Raw genomic sequence first — 17,787 nt, 5'->3', positions numbered from 1 at the left:
AATATCGTCTCTCACACCTGCCCTGATATCATCCTTTATTAACAGAGCTATCCCACCTCCTTTCCCTTCTTGTCTATCCTTCCGAATTGTCAGATACCGCTGTATGTTTAATTCCCTGTTCTGGCCAACCGGCAACGTTTCTGTAATGGCCAACAAATCATACCCATTTATGATGATTTGTGCCGTCAAATCATTTACTTTATTTCAAAAGCTGCGTGCGGTTAGGTAGAGTGTTTTAATACTAGTTTTAAAACCAGGATTTTTAATTTTGACACCTCCTGCAGCCTCTTTATATTCATACATATTGTCCCTCACATCACCTTGTCGTTTACACTTTCCCCAGTGCTACTCTGCTCTGTTGCCTCCTGCCTTTTGCATTTTTGGGGTCCTGTGATCTGAGCTCTCACCCACTCTAACTAGCTCAGAGCCCTGTCCTGGGTTCCGAATATTCCTTGCATTGTGGCACCGAGATTTCATGCTTGCCTTTCTATTACACTTTGACCCTTTCGAATTTTGCAGTACATTATTCTGCTGCAAACTGCAGGGGCCACGTCGCTTAATGGATAAGGCATCTACTTTGATGCAAACACTGATGTTATCAGACAATTGCAACGTCAAACGCTGCCGTGGTCGTTTTGGCAAAACTTGTTCATCTTTATAAAACCAAACCTCGTTCGCACTCATTAACTAAAGGTGAGTTCCTCCCAAACAATGCACTGGACTTTATTAAAAGGCATTTTTTCATACTGTGTATATTGCTCACTGATTTCTGCAGATAGTGTCCAACAAACCAACAATTAATACGGATAAACTATTACTGTTTCCAGTTCGAACAACAGCTTCGCGTCAATCAGTGTAATAAAGGGCAGTGGAGGGAATTGTGATCAGATTGCAATGATATCCCCGTTAGTCGATAAAAAAACAGCACCTGTAGAATCGCTGCGAGCAGAGTTTGAACCTGCGCTCGAAAACCCCCATGGGATTTCAAGTCCAACGACTTAACCACTCGGCCATCGCAGCTACACAATAGATCTGCTTTAATAGTCGAATCGTCGGTGCAATTTATCAGAGAGACCGCCTGCATGCTTGCCCTATTGGATCTCCCAGACGATGTGAAAATTAAATCACAGAATCGCAGAATCTCACAGCAAAGAAGGAAAAATTTCGGTTAGAACTGAAAGAATTTACATTTCGGGAAAAACTGAACAGTCTGGGGAGCTTCTTTCTTGAAAAACAAGTGAGGTATATTTTTAACATTATGAAGGTATTTGATCGAGTTGATGTGGAGAAAATGTTTGCTATTGTGCATGATTTCAGAACGGGCGGTCACCGGTAAATTCAGTGGACATTTCAAGAGCAACTTATTTACCAAAGAGTGGTTAGAATGTGGAAGATGCTACATAAGCAGTAGTTGAGGCGAATAGCACAGATTCATTTTAAAGGGAAATTACCTAAGCACATGACTGAGAAAGCAATAGAACAATATGCTGATAGGATTAAGTGAGTAGCGTAGTGTGCAGCATTAACTCTCGCAACACCAGTTAGGTACAATTATCTCTTTCTTTGATGCAATCTCTATATAACGTTATGTAACACACATTTTAAACAACAACAACAACAACTTATATATAATTAGCACCTTGAAATTAGCGAAATGTCCAAGGCGCTTCACAAGAGTATTATGCGATACGAATTTAACACCGAACCACGAAATACAAATTAGCGCAGGTGACTGAAAGATTGGTCAACCAGGTATGCTTGATAATGAGGAAGAAAGCTGTACATTGCAGGTAGATATCAAAGAACTTGTCAGGGGTTTAATGGAATTCAACCCGAAGAAGTTTTAGATAATGCATTTGGGGAGTGCTTATAGGGAAAGCGAATAAACATTAAATGTTAGGCCACTGATGAGTGTAGAGGTGCAAATGCCCTTGGAGTGCATGTCCACAGAATCCTTGACGGTAGCAGGGATTTTCGATAAGATGCTTGTGAAGTATAGAGAGAAAGGAAAAGGAGGCGGGGTGGCGTTGCTGGCTAAAGAAGAAATTAATGCAATGATAAGGAGCGACATTAGCTTGGATGATTTGGAAGCGGTATTGGAGGAGCTGCAGAATACCAAATGGCAGAAAACGCTAGTGGGAATTGTGTACAGACCTCCAAACAGTAGTAGTGAGGTTGGGGACAGCATCAAACAAGAAATAAGGGATGTGTGCAATAAAGGTAGAGCAGTTACCATGGGCGACTTTAATCTATATATTGATTGGGCTGACCAAACTGGTAGCAATGCGGGGGAGGACGATTTCCTGTGGCATATTAGGGATGGTTTTCCAGACCAATGTGTCGAGGAACCACCTAGAGAGCTGGCCATCGTGGACTAGGTGATGTGTAATGAGAAGGGACTAATTGGCAATCTTGTTGTGCGAGGGCCCTTGGGGAAGAGTGACCATAACATGGTAGAATTCTTTATAAGATGGAGTGTGACAGAGTTAATTCATAAACTAGGGACCTGAACTTTAGGAAAGGTAATTTCGATGGTATGAGGCGTGAATTGCCTAGAATCAGAGAGTTGTTAACCTGTGCAATTCCCTGCAGCAAAGAGTTGTTGATGCCAGTTCATTGCGTATATTCAACAGGGAGTTATTGTGGCCCTTAATGCTAAAAGGGTCAAGAGGTAGGGAGGAAACAGGAAAGCGGTACTGAGGGAATGATCAGCCATGATCTTATTGATTGGTGGTGCAGGCTCGAAGTGTCGAATGGCGTACTGCTGAATCTATTTTCGATGTTTTTATGTTGAGAAGCAACACGGAATACTTGCCTTCATTAGATGAGCCATAGAATATAAGATCGGGGAAGTTATGCTTCAAATGTGTAAAACTCTAGTTGGGCCACAGCTAGATTATTGCATGTTTCTCTGGTCACCGCATTACAGGAATGATCAGAGTGCACACGTGAGCATACAGGTTAGATTTAGGCGGATGGTGAATTTAGCTCTGAGTAAACATTGCATCGGCTCGGTTTGTTTCCTTTGGAACAGAGGAGGCTAAGGGGGTCCGTATTGAAGTGAATAAAATTATGAGTGTCCCAGATCGAGTGCATAGAAAGGATCTATTTCCGTTCGCAGAGTGGTCAACAACCAGGCGTCATAGATTTAAAGTAATTGGTAGGAGGTTTTCCGGAATTTGAGGTACACTGTTTTCACCCAGGGGTGGTGAGAGTCTGGAACCCACTCCTAAAAGTGATTCAGAGGCAGAAGTCCTCACCACTTTTAAAAGTCCTTGAATGTGCACTTCAATTCCAGTAACCTAAAAGGCTATGGACTAAGAGCTGGAAAGTGGCTTTAGTCTGGATAGGTCGGATTTTAGTCAGAATTTAGGTCATGATCTGGTGTTTCTTCGGCAGCTCAGTGCATTTTGCAGCAAATCAATACTTCAGAGAAGGGAAACTGCGTTCCCTGCAATTCCTGCTACACAGTGGCTCCAAACCTACCGACTTTTCCATTGAGTACTCTTAGAACCTGAGTCTATTACAAAGGAACAAGAGCAAGCCATCGAACCTGTTACAGAAGGACAGCAGAATTCCATTAGCCCCTCGAGCCAGTTGCAAAGGACAAGAGGAAGTAATTCAGATCCTTGGGCTTTTTATACAAGAATAGTAGAACGCCTTCGGCCGCTCGTACCTGCTGCATAGATGACGAGGAGGCACACTTTCCTGTTACACAGAAAACTGGAGGCCATTCAGCCGCACCGCACTGTTGCACAGGGAAAGGAGAAGGCCAGTAACGTCTCAAATCTGAGCCTTCGGAGAGGCAGAAGCCGATCAGTTCCTTGAGCTTGCTCTACAAGAAGAGTATAAGTCCAATTAGATCCTAGAATATACAAACATAGAAAACGGGAGCAGTAATAGCCCATTCGGGCCTTCGAGTCTGCACCGCCATTTAATATGATCATTCCTAATCCTCTCTCTCAACACCATATTCACGCTTTCCCGCCATATCACTTGATGTCTTTTGTGTCTAGAAATCTATCTCCCTCTTAAGTATATTCAGTGACTCGCCATTCACAGCCTTCTGTGGAAGGGAATTCCACAGCTGAATCACTCTCTGAATGAAAAGAAAATCTCGCCTTCTCCTTCCTAAATTTCCTACCCCGTATCCTGAGACTGTGACCCCTTGTTATAACCTTCCGAATCAGGTGAATCATTTTCCCCGCATACAGTCTATTCAAACCTTTCAGAATGGTATACGTTTCAATGAGATCCTCTCTCATTATTCTAAACTCTACAGAATACAGGCCGAGTCGACCCAATCTTTGCTCATACGACAGTCCTGCCATCCCAATAATCCATCTGCTGAACCTTCGCTGCACTCCCTCTATGGCAAGTATATCCTTTCTTGGGTAACGAAACTAAGACTGCACACAATACTCCAGGTGCGGTCTCACCAAGGCCCTGTAGAACTGTAGTAACACATCTTTACTCATTTACTCACATCCTCTTCGAATGAAGGCCAACATACCATCTGCCTCCTCACTGCTTGCTGCACCTGCATGTATGCTTTCAATAGACAATTTTACAAGGACACCAGGTCCCTCTGCCGATCGATCCTGTTTCCAGCTATTAACCAATTTTAATCCATGCTAGTAAATTACCCCCAATCATATATGTTTTAATTTTGCACACGACATCTTACGTGGGACTTTATCAGAGGCCTTCTGAAAATCCAAATACACTATATCGACTGGTTTCCCTTAACTTTTCTTTCAGTTACATCCTCAAAAACTCGAGTAGGTTTGTCAAACATGATTTTCTTTTCATGAATTCATGTTGACTTTGTCTAACACCTTTGGTATTATCTTAGTGTTCCGTTATAATATCCTTTACTATAGATTCTCGCATATTCCCTACAACTGGTGTTCGGCTAACCAGTCTGTAGTTCCTTATTTTCTCTCTCCCTCCATTTTTAAACAGTGGGGTAACATTTGCCACCGTGCAAACTGCAGGAACTGTTCCATAATCTATAGATGTTTGGAAGTTGTCAACCAATGCATGCACTATTTCCATGGCAACCTCTTTTATTACTCTGGGATGCAGATCATCAGGCCCTGAGGATTTATCGGCCTTCATTCCCATTAGTTTCCTCAGCACTATTTTCTTACAAATAATCATGTCCGTTAATTCCTCTTGCTCACGAGACCTTTGGTTCACAAGCATTTATGGGATGTTATTTATGTCTCCGTGAAGACAGAACCGAAGTATTTATATAATTGTCCTGCCATTTCCTTGTTCCACATTGTAAATTCACTAATCTTTTCCTTTTTACGAACTTGTAGAATCGACTGCAGCCGGTTTTTATGTTCCTTGCAAGTTCACTCTTACACTCTATTTCTCGTCTCTCAATCAATCTCTTCGCACATTTCTGCTGAATTCTAAATTGTTCCCCATCCTCAGGGTTGTACTTTCTCTGGCAGCTTTGTATAACTCTTCTTTGAATCTAATACTATCCTTAATTTATTTTGTTAACCGTCGTTGGGCCAGCATCCTTTTTGTTTACACCAGAAAGGAAAGTATAACTGCCGCAATTGATACATTCGTTCCTGAAATGTTAGTCCTTGCCCATCCACCAACATGACGTTTATTGACTCTTCCCAATTTATCATACCCCATGCAATTCATTCCCCATGCATTCGTAGTTTCTTTAGCTTAGATTTAGGACCATAGATTCGGATTGGGCTACTTCACTTTCCATCTTAATAACGAGTTTAATCGAGTTATTGCCACTCTTCGCTAAAGGACCCCAGACAACTTGACTTTTAATTAACCCCTTCTCATTACACAAGACCCAATCTTGGATATTCTGTTCCCTAGTACGCTCCGCAAAATACTGGGCTAAAAAAACAACTGGTACAAACGCCAGGAATTCATCGGCCACATTATTATTACTTTAATTTATATGTAGTTTAAAGTCACCTTCGATGATGGTAGTACCCTTGTTACATGCAGCTCTAATTTCCTGTTAATGTTATCCTCTACACTACCACAACTGTTTGGAGGCCTATGGACAACTCACACCAATTATTTCTGGTCCTTCGTTCTCCTTAGCGCCATCCAACTGAATCTACATCATGTCTTTCTGTGCCGAATACCTTTCTCATTATTGCGCTGATATCAATCTTTACCAACAACGAAACACAACCCGCTCTTCCTTTTTGTCTGTCCTTCCTAAATACCGGATAATGGTTGATATTCAGTTCCCAACCCTGGTCACCGTGCAACCATATGTCTGTAATTGCAACGATATTGTATCTGTTTACATCTGTTTGCGCTGTTAATTATTCTATCTTATTACAGATGCTTCGTCCATTCAGATACAATGCTTTTGGATTGGTCTTTATAACATTATTAGAGATCATAAAATGTTTTTGCACAAAAGCTCGATTTATCTTATCGCTTTTTTTCTTATAAGGATCCTATTTTTTAGTGCACTCTTTTGTTTGTATACTCTGTCCCATTACAACAATCACTTTCCGGCATTGTTTCATTTTCATTTCTCTTTAGCATTCGAGATTTCTCTTCATTGCGACCGTCCTCCCCACCGCCTCCCCTCCCCCACACCACTCTCCCCTTAATAGAATATGTTGCATAGGATTAGAACGAGGCATTTCAGACACACCGACCTGTTATACAGAAACAGGTGGAGACTAATCAACCCCTAGAACCTGTTACAAAGGACGGGGGGGGGGGATGACATTCCGTCCCTCAAACTATTGCACAGGAACAGCCTGAGTCATTCAGCCCCTCTAGCACATTACACAGCCGGAGGCCTGTGGCACTGGACTAGTAATCCAGTGAGAGAAAATCACAGTTCACCAAGAGAGTAGGCCAAGTTAAATTCATTTAAATACATCTAGAATTTTAAAAGACCATTGACGCAACACACCCATCTCGTTCAATAATCTCCTTTAGTGAAGGAAATCTGCAGTCCTGACTGGACTGGGCCCAAATGTGGCTCCAGATCCAGAGCAACGTGGTTGGCTCTTTACGGCTCTCTGAAAAGGCCGAGCGAGAAACTCATTTGCATAAGGTGGCTAACCATCACCTTCACAAGGGCAAGAGGGAAGTGCAACAAAGGATGCCCTTGCTGGTATTGTCCACATGCTAGAATGAATAAAAGAAACAATAGGATCTCTAGATTGTTACACAGGAAAAAGAAGAACCGCAAGAGAGGTCAGAGAAGTTGGAGTCTGGAGACAACTAGATAAATGCATAGCTAGCTGGCTTTAAGCCAGAAAGCAGAGAGTAGGTGTAAAAGTTAGCTTTTTAGAGTGGCAGAAGGTGGGTAGTGCTGTTCCACAAGGATCGGTGCTGGGACCACTGTTGTTTACAATTTATATTAATGACTTCTACCTGGGAATCAAAAACACAATTTCTCAATTTGCGGATGACGCAAAATTAGTTGGATATTCAATACTGAGGATGACTGCAACAAATTCGATCGCAAAAACCTGTTGTATAGATGACGAGAAGGCAATGCCAAACCAACTAACCTATTGCACAGAAATAGTAGGAGGCAATTGAGCCTCTCCAGTCTGTTGCACTAGAACAGGAGAAGGCCATTAGCCACTTGCTAGCGATGGCAACATGCTTGAAAGAATAAAATAAAAAAATAGATTGTTACATGGTTAAAAGAAGAGTTGGAAAGTGGGATAAGGCGGGATAGCAATTTTCGGACTGTGCGGACACGCTGGGCCGAAGCAGCCTCCTTCCGTGCTGAAAGGTTCTACGAGTCCATGAAAAACATTGCTTTCAAACATGATGATTCGTGTCTGACAAGGCATCCGTTTTAGACGGCGGAGGTTGATCCAGTGGCGATGAAAGTTCATCGACCTGAAACGTTCACTCTGTTTCTCTCTGCGCAGATTCTGCCTCATCTGCTGAGTGTTTCCAGAATTGTTTTACTCAGATTATGCATCAACATTATTTTACTTTTGTATTGATACACAATGTGGCGACTCTGTGGCGCAATGGATAGCACGTTAGATTTTTAATTCTTGGCATATTAAACATTCAAAGTTTTTGTGCTCGACTCCCACCAGAGTCAGGATTTGAGCCTGGGCCGCACAGTGAACTTTGCATCAAAGCAATACTTCAGAGAAGGCTAACTGTAGTCCCTGCACTTTCTGTTGCACAAGTGGGTCCAATCCTTCCCAAGTATCATCTGAATATTTTGCACAGTAACGGATGCAAGCAATCGAGCCTGTTACACAGGGACAGGTGGAGGCCAATGAGTCACTTAACCCCTCAAACCAATTGTAAAGGTCAGGAGGAAGCCATTCAGCTGTGTGCGCCTGTTTTACAAGAAATGTCGAACTCCATTCGGCCGCTCCAACCTTTCGTATAGTTGACCAGAAGGCAATGCCAATCCAACGAAGCTGTTGAGCAGAAATAGGAGGATGCCATTGAGCCTCTCCAGTCTGTTGCACAAGGACAGGGGAAGGCCATTAACCCCTCGAGCTTGAGGCATAGGACTAGCGGATGCTATTCAGCTCCTTTAGACTTATCTATAAGAAGACTAGAAGTCCATTTAGCCATTCGAAAGGCTGAAGTTGAGGCATTTGCGACTCACGAACCTTTTATACAGGAACAGGAGGAGGCTAATCAATCTCCCGATCCTGTTGCGTAGGAACAGGGCACACCATTCCTTCCCTCAATCTGTTGCAAAGGAATAGGAGGTGTCATTCAGCCCCTTGAGCGCATTACACAGATGGAGGTCAATCATAGTAGCATGATGGTTATGTCACTGGACTAATAATCCAGAGAGAAGAAATCATAGCCCACCACGAGAGTGGGGAAATTTAAATTCAATTAATTAAATCTGGAATTTTAAAAGTATCAATAATGATGACCATTGTAACAATCTCCTCATCTGGTTCACTTGTCTCCTTTCGGAATATAATTCTGCCGTCCTTACCGGTCTGGGCCGACATGGGACTCCAAACCCACAGCAATGTCGTTGGCTCTTAACTGACCTCTCAAATGGCCTGGCGAGCCAGTCGGTTGCGTAAAGTGACTCACCAACAATTTCACAAGGGCAGATGGAGATGAGCAACAAATCCGGCCATTGCTAGCGATGTCGACATGCTTGAATGAATAAAATAAAAAAAATAGATTGTTACATCGGAACAAGAAGAGCCTCAAGCCAGGTCAGAGAATGCGGAGTCAGGTGACAACTGGCAGAATGGATAGCTAGCTGGCTTCATAGAAACATAGAAAGATAGAAAATCGGTGCAGGAGTAGGCCATTCGGCCCTTCGAGCCTGCATCACCATTCAATAAGATCATGGCTGATCACTCCCTCAGTATCCCTTTCCTGCTTTCTCTCCATACCCCTTGATCCCCTTAGCCGCAAGGGCCATATCTAACTCCCTCTTGAATATATCCAATGAACTGGCATCAACAACTGTCTGCGGCAGGGAATTCCACAGGTTAACAACTCACTGAGTGAAGAAGTTTCTCCTCATCTCAGTCCTAAATGGCCTACCCCTTATCCTAAGACTGTGTCCCCTGGTTCTGGACTTCCCCAACATTGGGAACATTCTTCCCGCATCTATCCTGTCCTGTCAGAATCGTTTATGTTTCTATGAGATCCCCTCTCATCCTTCTAAATTCCAATGTATAAAGGCCCAGGTGATTCAGTCTCTCCTCATTTGTCAGTCCTGCCATCCCGGGAATCAGTCTGGTGAATCTTCGCTACACTCCCTCAATAGCAAGAATGTCCTTCCTCAGATTAGGAGACCAAAGCTGAACACAATATTACAGCTGAGGCCTCACCAAGGCCCTGTATAACTGCTCCTATACTCAAATCCCCTAGCTATGAAGGCCAACATTCCATTTGTCTTCTTCACCTCCTGCTGAACCTGCATGCCAACTTTCAATGACTGATGAACCATGACACCCAGGTCTCGTTGCACCTCCCCTTTTCCTAATCTGCAAGTCAGAAATCCAAGAGTAGCTGTAAAAGTTAAGCGTTTCTTAGCCACAGAAGGCAAGGATCGGTGCTGGGACCACTGTTGTTCAAAATTTATATTAAAGATTTAGACCTCGGAATCAAAAACAACATTTCTAAATGTGTGGGTGACACCAAATTAGGAGGGATAGTCAATACGGAGGAACACTGCAACAACTTACAAGAGGACATTAATAAACTTGCAGAATGGGCATATAATTGGCAAATAAATTTCAAACATATAAATGTGAGGTGTTACATTTAAGTAGGAGACTTAGTGAGGTCACTTATTATTGGCAGGTGCCAGTCTGGGTGGTGTACAGGAACAAAGGGATATCGGAGTACATATACAAAAACTCGAAAAAATAACGGCATAAGTTAGCAAGGCCATAAAAAGCAAACCAAACACGTTGATTTATTTCTAGACATACAGAATTGAAAAGTAGCGACATTATGCTAAACCTGTATTTAACCTTCATTAGATCACGCTTAGAGTACTATGTACAGTTATGGTCGCCATATTATAAAAAGGGCATAAAGGCATTTCAGAGGATGCAGAGAAGATTTACAAGGATGATACCAGAACAGACAGCGTATACAAATCAGGAAAGGATGAACAGGCAGTGTCTCTTTTCTCTTGAAAAAGGAAGGCTGAGGCGTGACATGATACAGACATTTAAAATTGTGAAAGATTTTGATGGAGTGGATTCAGTTAGAACGTATCAACTTGTGGGAAACAGAATAACTAGACGCTATCAATATGAGATAATCACCATGGAATCAAAATCGATAATTCAGAAGAAACTTATTCACCAAAGAGTGGTGATATTGTATAACTCGGTACCACAGTGAGTGGTTGAAGAGAATAGTATGGAAGTATTTAACGAGGGGCTAGACAGGCATATGAGAGAGAAGGAAATAGAGCACTAGGCTGTTGAGGAATGTTGAGCGGAGGCTCCAGTGGAGCATAAAAGACTGGCTGAGGCCAATGGCCTGTTTCCGTGCTATATATCCGATGTAATCCAATGCTTGACATGAGTGTACTTGACTCCATTCCGCAGAATGCTACCCGCCACCACCTCAATGAGAACCCAACACTGCACGAGGTAGAAAACGCCATAAGATAGCTAAAAAATAACAAGGCTACGGGGACTGACGGAATCATTGCTGAGGCACTAAAGTATGGCGGTGAGGCACTGCTGGCGCGAATACATTACCTTCTTTCTCTCATCTGGAGGGAGGAAAGCATGCCGGGTTATCTTAGTGATTTAGTGAACGTGAACATCTTTAATAAGGCAATAAGTCCGACTGCAGCAACGAAAGGGGAATCTCCCTGCTATCAGCCACTTGAAAAGTCGACGCTAGCCTCCTCCTCAACTGACTTCTCCCTGTGGCCGAGGAGCTCCTCGCGGAGTTGCAGAGCGGATTTCGTCCACTCCGGGTAACAACGGACATGATTTTTTGCAGCACGACAGCTGCAGGAAAAGTGCAGGTAACAGGGCCTTCTTCGACCTTAAAAATGCCTTTCCCACTCTCAACCACGAGAGCCTAAGAAGCGTCCTCCTCCGTTTCGGACGCCACCAAAGTTACGTAACCATCCCCCGCCTGCTCCACGATGACATGCAGGCCGTGATCCTTACCAACGGATCCATCACAGACAGAATCCACTTCCGGACCGGGTGTCAAGCAGTCTGCGTCAACGCTCCAACCCTCTTCTCATTCTTCCTCGCTGCCATGTTCCACCTCACAGTCCACAAGCTCCCCGCTGGAGTGGAACTAAACTACAGAAGCAGGGGAAACCTGTTCATCCTTCGCCATCCCGAGGCCAGGTCCAAGCCCATCCCAACCTCTGTCGTGAGCTACAGTACACGGATGACGCATGCGTCTGTGCTCACACAGAGGCTGAACTCCAGGACATAGTCGATGTATTTATTGAGGCACACGAAAGCATGGCGCTTGCGCTAAACATCAGTCAGACAAAGGTCCTCCACCAACCTGTCCTCGCTGCACAGCACTGCTCCCCAGTCATCAACATCCATGATACGGCCCTGGACAACGTGAACCAATTTATTATTTCGGGCGCCTCCTATCAACAATAGCTGGCATTGACGACAAGATCCAACAACGTCTCCAGTGCGCCAGTGCAGCCTTCGGCCGCCTGTGGAAAAGTGTGGTTGAAGACCAGGACTTCAATACTTTCACCAAGCTCATGGTCGACAGGCCGTAGTAATACCCGCCCTCCTGTACTGCTCAGAGATGTGGAACATGTAAAGTAGACACCGCAAGTCGCTGGAGAAATACCACCAACGATTTGTCCGAAAGATCCTACAAATCTCCTGGGAGGACAGACGCACCAAATTTAATATCCTCGTCCAGGCCAACATACCCAGCATTGTAGCACTGACTACACATGATCAGCTCCGTTGGGCAGGTCACATAGTTCGCATGCCAGACACGAGACACCCAAAGCAAGCGCTCTACTCGCAACTCGTCCACTGCCAACGAGCCAAAGGTGGGCAGTGGAAACGTTACAAGGACACACTCAAAGCCTCCCTGATAAAGTGTGACATTCCCACTGACACTTGAGAGTCACTGGCCCATGACCGCCCTAAGTGGAGGAAGTGCATCCGGGAGGGCACTGAGCTGCTCGAGTCTCATCCCCGAGAGCATGCAAACGTCAAGCGCAGGCAGTGGAAAGAGCGTGCAACAAACCAGACTCGACGCACACCCTTTACTTCAAACACTGTCTGTCCCACTTGTGACAGAGACTGTGGTTCCCGTATTAGACTGTACAGCCACCTACCAACTCATGCTAAGAGTGGAAGCAACTCTTCCTCCATTCCGAGGGACTGCCTATGATGATGATGATGATGTGATGCTATTGTAGAGGAAGAAGCCTTTCAGTACCTTCAACCTTGTACGCAGGAGCAGGCTATTCATCCCCTCATACATGTTAAATAGTAACAGGTTGCCACCATTCAACTTTTCAAGCGTTTTTAATAAGAACAGGAGGTGGGTCATTCGGCACTTTCCAGACAGTTTTATAGTTATAGGAAAAGGCAATTCTGCCCCTCGAATCCGTTGCATAGGAACAGGAGGTTGTCATTAAGCCCATCGATGCTCATACACTAGAAAAAGAGGAGGACATTCAATCTCCCGAGCCGGTTACATAGGAACAGGAGAAGAATATTCAACCCACAGAGGCTGGTTAATCAGGAACAGGAGGAGTTCATTCACTCCCTCAAGCTTGTTAGACAAGACAGCAGGAAGGCATTCAGCCACTCGAGCTTGTTACACAAGAATAGGAGGAGGCCATTCATCCACTTGAGCCTGTTACGCTGGAACGGGTAGAGGCGATTCAGTCCTTCGAGCCTGTGGCAGTGGAACAAGAGGACGTCATTCAGCCCCCATAAATTGTTACACAGAAGCACACTATTCGTCCCCTCAAAACACTTACATTGGAATAGAGGGGATGATTAAACGCTGTTCAGCCTAATAGACATCAACAGGATACATAAAAACATAGAAACATCGAAAATGGATGCAGGAGCAGGCCATTCGGCCCTTCGAACCTGCACCAATATTCATATGATGATGGCTGATCATGCAAGATCAGTACACAATTCCTGCTTTCTCTCCATACCACTTGATCCCTTTCGCAGTAAGTGGCACATCTTACTCCCATTTTGAATATATCTAACGAACTGGCTACAACAACTTTCTGTGATAGAGAATTCCGCAGGTTCACAATTCTCTGAGTGAAGAAGTTTCTCCTCATCTCAGTCCTAAATGGCTTACCCCTTATCCTTCGACTCTGATCCCTGGTTCTGGATTTCCCTAACATCTGGGACATTCTTCCTGCATTTAAACTGTGCAATCCCGTCAGAATTGTATCTGTTTCTATAGAATCCCCTCTCATTCTTCTAAATTCCAGTTAATATAAGCCAGTCGATCCAGGTGGAGGCGATTCAAGCCCTCGACCCTTGTATTTAGGAAACGGATCAGGCCATTCAACCACTCAAGCCTGTTACATAAGAGCTGGAGGAGGCTATTCATCCCCTTGCCCCATTTGCATAAATAAAGGATGAAGTTAAGAGTACGGTTGCACACTGGTTATGTTACTGGTTTAGTAATTCAGAGGCATGTGTACACATTCAACCATGGCAGCTGTGGAATTTGAATTGAATTCATTAAATACATCTGCAATTAAAATGACGTTATCCTGTCCTTCCTCCTCAACTCTATCAGCCTAATGTTCTGTTCCCTTCTCCCTCATATGCATATCTCAATTTTCCTCGCCGCCATGCTCCACCTCACAATCAACAAGCTCCCCATTTAAATCCAGGACCAGTCGGAAGCTGTATAAACAACGCCGCCTCCAGGGCAGGTACAAGATCACCCCTACCTCTGTCATTAATCTGCAATATGCGGACGCCGCCTTCGTCTGTGCACATGCAGTGGCTGAACTCCAGGGTATAATCACTGTATTCCCTGAGGCATATGAAAGCATGGGCATAACGCTGAACATCCGCAAGACAAAATTCCTTCACCAGCCTGCCATCACCGCACAGCACTGCCCTCCAATCATCAAGGCCCAAGGCACGGCCCTGGATAACGTGGACCATTTCACATATCTTGGCAGCGTCTTATAAACAAAGGCATATGTGAATGCAGAGATTCAGCAGTGCCTCCAGTGCGCCAGAACAGCCTTCGGCCGCCTGCGGAAAGAAGTGTTTTAAGATCAGATCTTAACAAATCTACGACCAAACTCATGGTTCATAGGGCTGTAGAAATACCCGCTCTCCTGTATGGGTCTGAGGCATGCACGATGTACAGAAGGCACCTCAAGTCGCTGAATATATATCACCAACGATGTCTCCGCTAGATCGTGAAAATCTCCGGGAAGGACAGGCACACCAACATCAGTGCCCTCGACCAGGCTAAAATCCCCTGTATTGAAGCACTGCCCACACGCGATCAGTTTCGCTGTGCAAGCCACATATTACGCATGCCAGATACGAGACTGCAGAAGCAAATGCTCCTTCATGGTGACCGAGCAAAAGGAGGACAGCATAAACGTTATAACGACATCCTCAAAGCCTCCCTGGTAAACTGCGACATCACCACTGACAACTGGGAGACCCTGGCCGCAGATCGCCCGAGGTGGAGAAAGTCCATCCGGGAGGGCATTGAGCTCTTTGAGGCTTGATGCAAGCCGCATGAAGAGCCCAGGCGCACGCAGCAGAAGGAGTGCGCGGCAATCCAGCCCAACCGACCCCTTCCTCATCGAATGTCTTTCCCACCTGTTACAGAGTCTGTGGATCTCGCATCGGTCTGTTCAGCCATGAAAGAACTCACTTTGGAGTGGAAGCAACTCCTCCTCAATTCCGAGGGGCTGCCTATGAAGATGGGGGAATTTTAGGATTGAGCAAAGTAGACCAATATGTGTTTAAATATGTCTGTGCTGTCAGTCCCGGATCATTCTGTGTCTCTTTAAATGGATATGCTGTCAGTTCAGTTCATTGTTTGTCAGTATAAAAGAGATGTGCTGTCTGTCCAGGATCTGTGCGTGTGTCTGCTTAATATAGTGTGATTACAGCTGTGAAGACCGAATTTCTAACGTGATATATTTGAAAGCGAAATGGGTTTCCTTGCGTAGGAGTGAACCCAGTTGACAGCGCGTCTGTTGAATAATTCAAAATGTATTTATATTTGAGTAAATCCCTTTCTCTAATCATAGCTGAAACCCTGAAAAAGCTCCCTATTCTCTCCACAACAAAGTGACCAGCTGTGGACTCATTGCCGAATGGATAAGGCATCCGCGTTCAGTTTTAATCGTGATGTTGTCAGAAGATTGCATGTTCGTATTGTGCTCCGGTTGTTTAACTCACCTGGCAAAATTTTTCTTCTGTGTTCCGAATCTCCAAAAAAAGAGCCCAATTCTGACAGTTACTCAACTAAAATAATGGAAACGCCTGCTTGCTGAGACTGATTCTGCGTTTTCCACATTGTCGATCTGGGGGCACCCGCAAGGCATGCGACGAACATAAGAAAATAAGCATTAGTAGAAAGGGTCGGCCATTCTGCCCTTCGAGCCTGCTCCGCAATGAAATCACCTCCTATTTTTCTAAACTCTGTAGAATATAGGCCTAGTCTACTCAACCTCTCCTCATGGAACATAACTTTGCTGTTTCGAGTCTGTTGAGGTCGGTTCCAGTTGCTTCCAACGTCGAAAGGAACTGTTTTTACCCGACCATTTCTAATAGTCTCTGACCTTAAATAACGGACTTAGCGAAAATAATTTTGCTCACAGAAGCTGACTGTCAGTTTTTCACATTGTTATCGGGGTGCACGGGCAGGTCTTGTGGTAAAGAGAACTGTCGTGCACGTTTTCTCTTTGAATGTCATTTCTTAAAAAATCTTCGTCAGTTCAGTCCAGATGAATGATCTCAAGGAAGAAGTGAGGAAAAGTTTCATCTCCGATCCGGATCTCTGTTCCACCTTCTTTCAAGAAGTGAAGAATTCCAATAGTCAGTGTTCATTTTAACAAGACGTGAACAATGCTGGGGCAGAGACCAGTGATTTTAAGGAGATGTGGATTCAATGCCTATTGTATGTATGTTTCAGTAAAATTCTGGGATGATTCATCAGCATCAAAATTTACAATAAATGAGCACAACGGTTTAGGCGGCAATCGCCTTAACGTCCCGTCGCCTGTCTAAGACAACTCAGCCATTCAATCTGGTGCTGTTAGCCTTCGTTCAATCAAAAATATATAGATTAAGAAACAATTATTTATTAATTTAAATCATATCAATTTCAACTACTTGCAATAAAATTGTAAATTTAGTTATTTTCTTATTATGATAAATATATACATGTTTTAAATTGTCTTCTTGTCTGGGTTGGTTTTACTTCCCTGTCCAGGACGGTGTCTGTTTAAACCGGATGGTTGTCAGTTCTTTAAGACATATTTTCTCATAATCCGGATCATCCTGTATATTTTAAAAGGATTGTGATTTCAGCTGCGATAACCGAATTCTTAAACTGTTGTGTTTCAAGCTACATTGACGTTGCTTGTGTCTGTGGGCATCCATATTGAAGCGCATCTATTCATTACTCGGAATATGCTCATGTTTTCAGAAATCCACTCCATGACATCACCCTTGTCCCAAATTTGCTCTCAATATAAAAAACTACATATTTTGCTCCGATGGCTGCGGCCGCGTGTCATAATGGATAATGGTAACTGTGATATTATCAGAAATTGCAGGTTTGAGTCCTGCTGCGGTCAACCAACTCGCCGCGTGAAATTTAATATTTTTTTTGATTCTGCCTCAAAACCAACCATCTCGTACAGTCACTCACCTGAAGTAAAGGAAGGCTGTTTGCTTTAACAAGCTAATGGCATATATTCATCACTGTCGATCTGGTTGCACAGGCAGAACAAGCGGTAAAGTAGACTTTCGTGCACATTATTTCTGTTTGAATGCAAAAAGTAGCGGATGGATGTCTGATGTTGATGTAAGTAGGAGACGAGGTGACTGAGAGGTTCAGGCAATGGACTGCTGATCCAGTATGCCACCAGCTTCGTCGTTATTGTGTTAAACATTTGACCCCTCGGTTTTTTTTGTCAATCACATTTAACCTCATTGCCAAATTCACTTTTACTGAAAAGGATGCAGCTCGTTGGTGAAGTAATGTCTCAAAAAATAATCTATTCATCAAAGGGAAAACATTAGCAGGACTATGGTTAGGGGGACTCATTAGATAGATCTCTGAGAGTCA

The 17,787-nt window shown here is 43.9% G+C and overlaps 1 non-coding gene across 1 annotated transcript; it reads right to left on the bottom strand.

The window, feature by feature from the left end:
* Positions 1 to 937: 937 nt before the first annotated feature.
* Positions 938 to 1,020, bottom strand: trnas-uga (transfer RNA serine (anticodon UGA)). Its single transcript has one exon. It is a non-coding gene; the product is annotated as a tRNA-Ser (tRNA).
* Positions 1,021 to 17,787: the final 16,767 nt, after the last annotated feature.

Source organism: Pristiophorus japonicus, unplaced genomic scaffold (genome assembly GCF_044704955.1).
Source record: "Pristiophorus japonicus isolate sPriJap1 unplaced genomic scaffold, sPriJap1.hap1 HAP1_SCAFFOLD_43, whole genome shotgun sequence".
Taxonomy (NCBI): domain Eukaryota; kingdom Metazoa; phylum Chordata; class Chondrichthyes; family Pristiophoridae; genus Pristiophorus; species Pristiophorus japonicus.
This window is presented reverse-complemented; position numbering and strand designations above follow the sequence as displayed.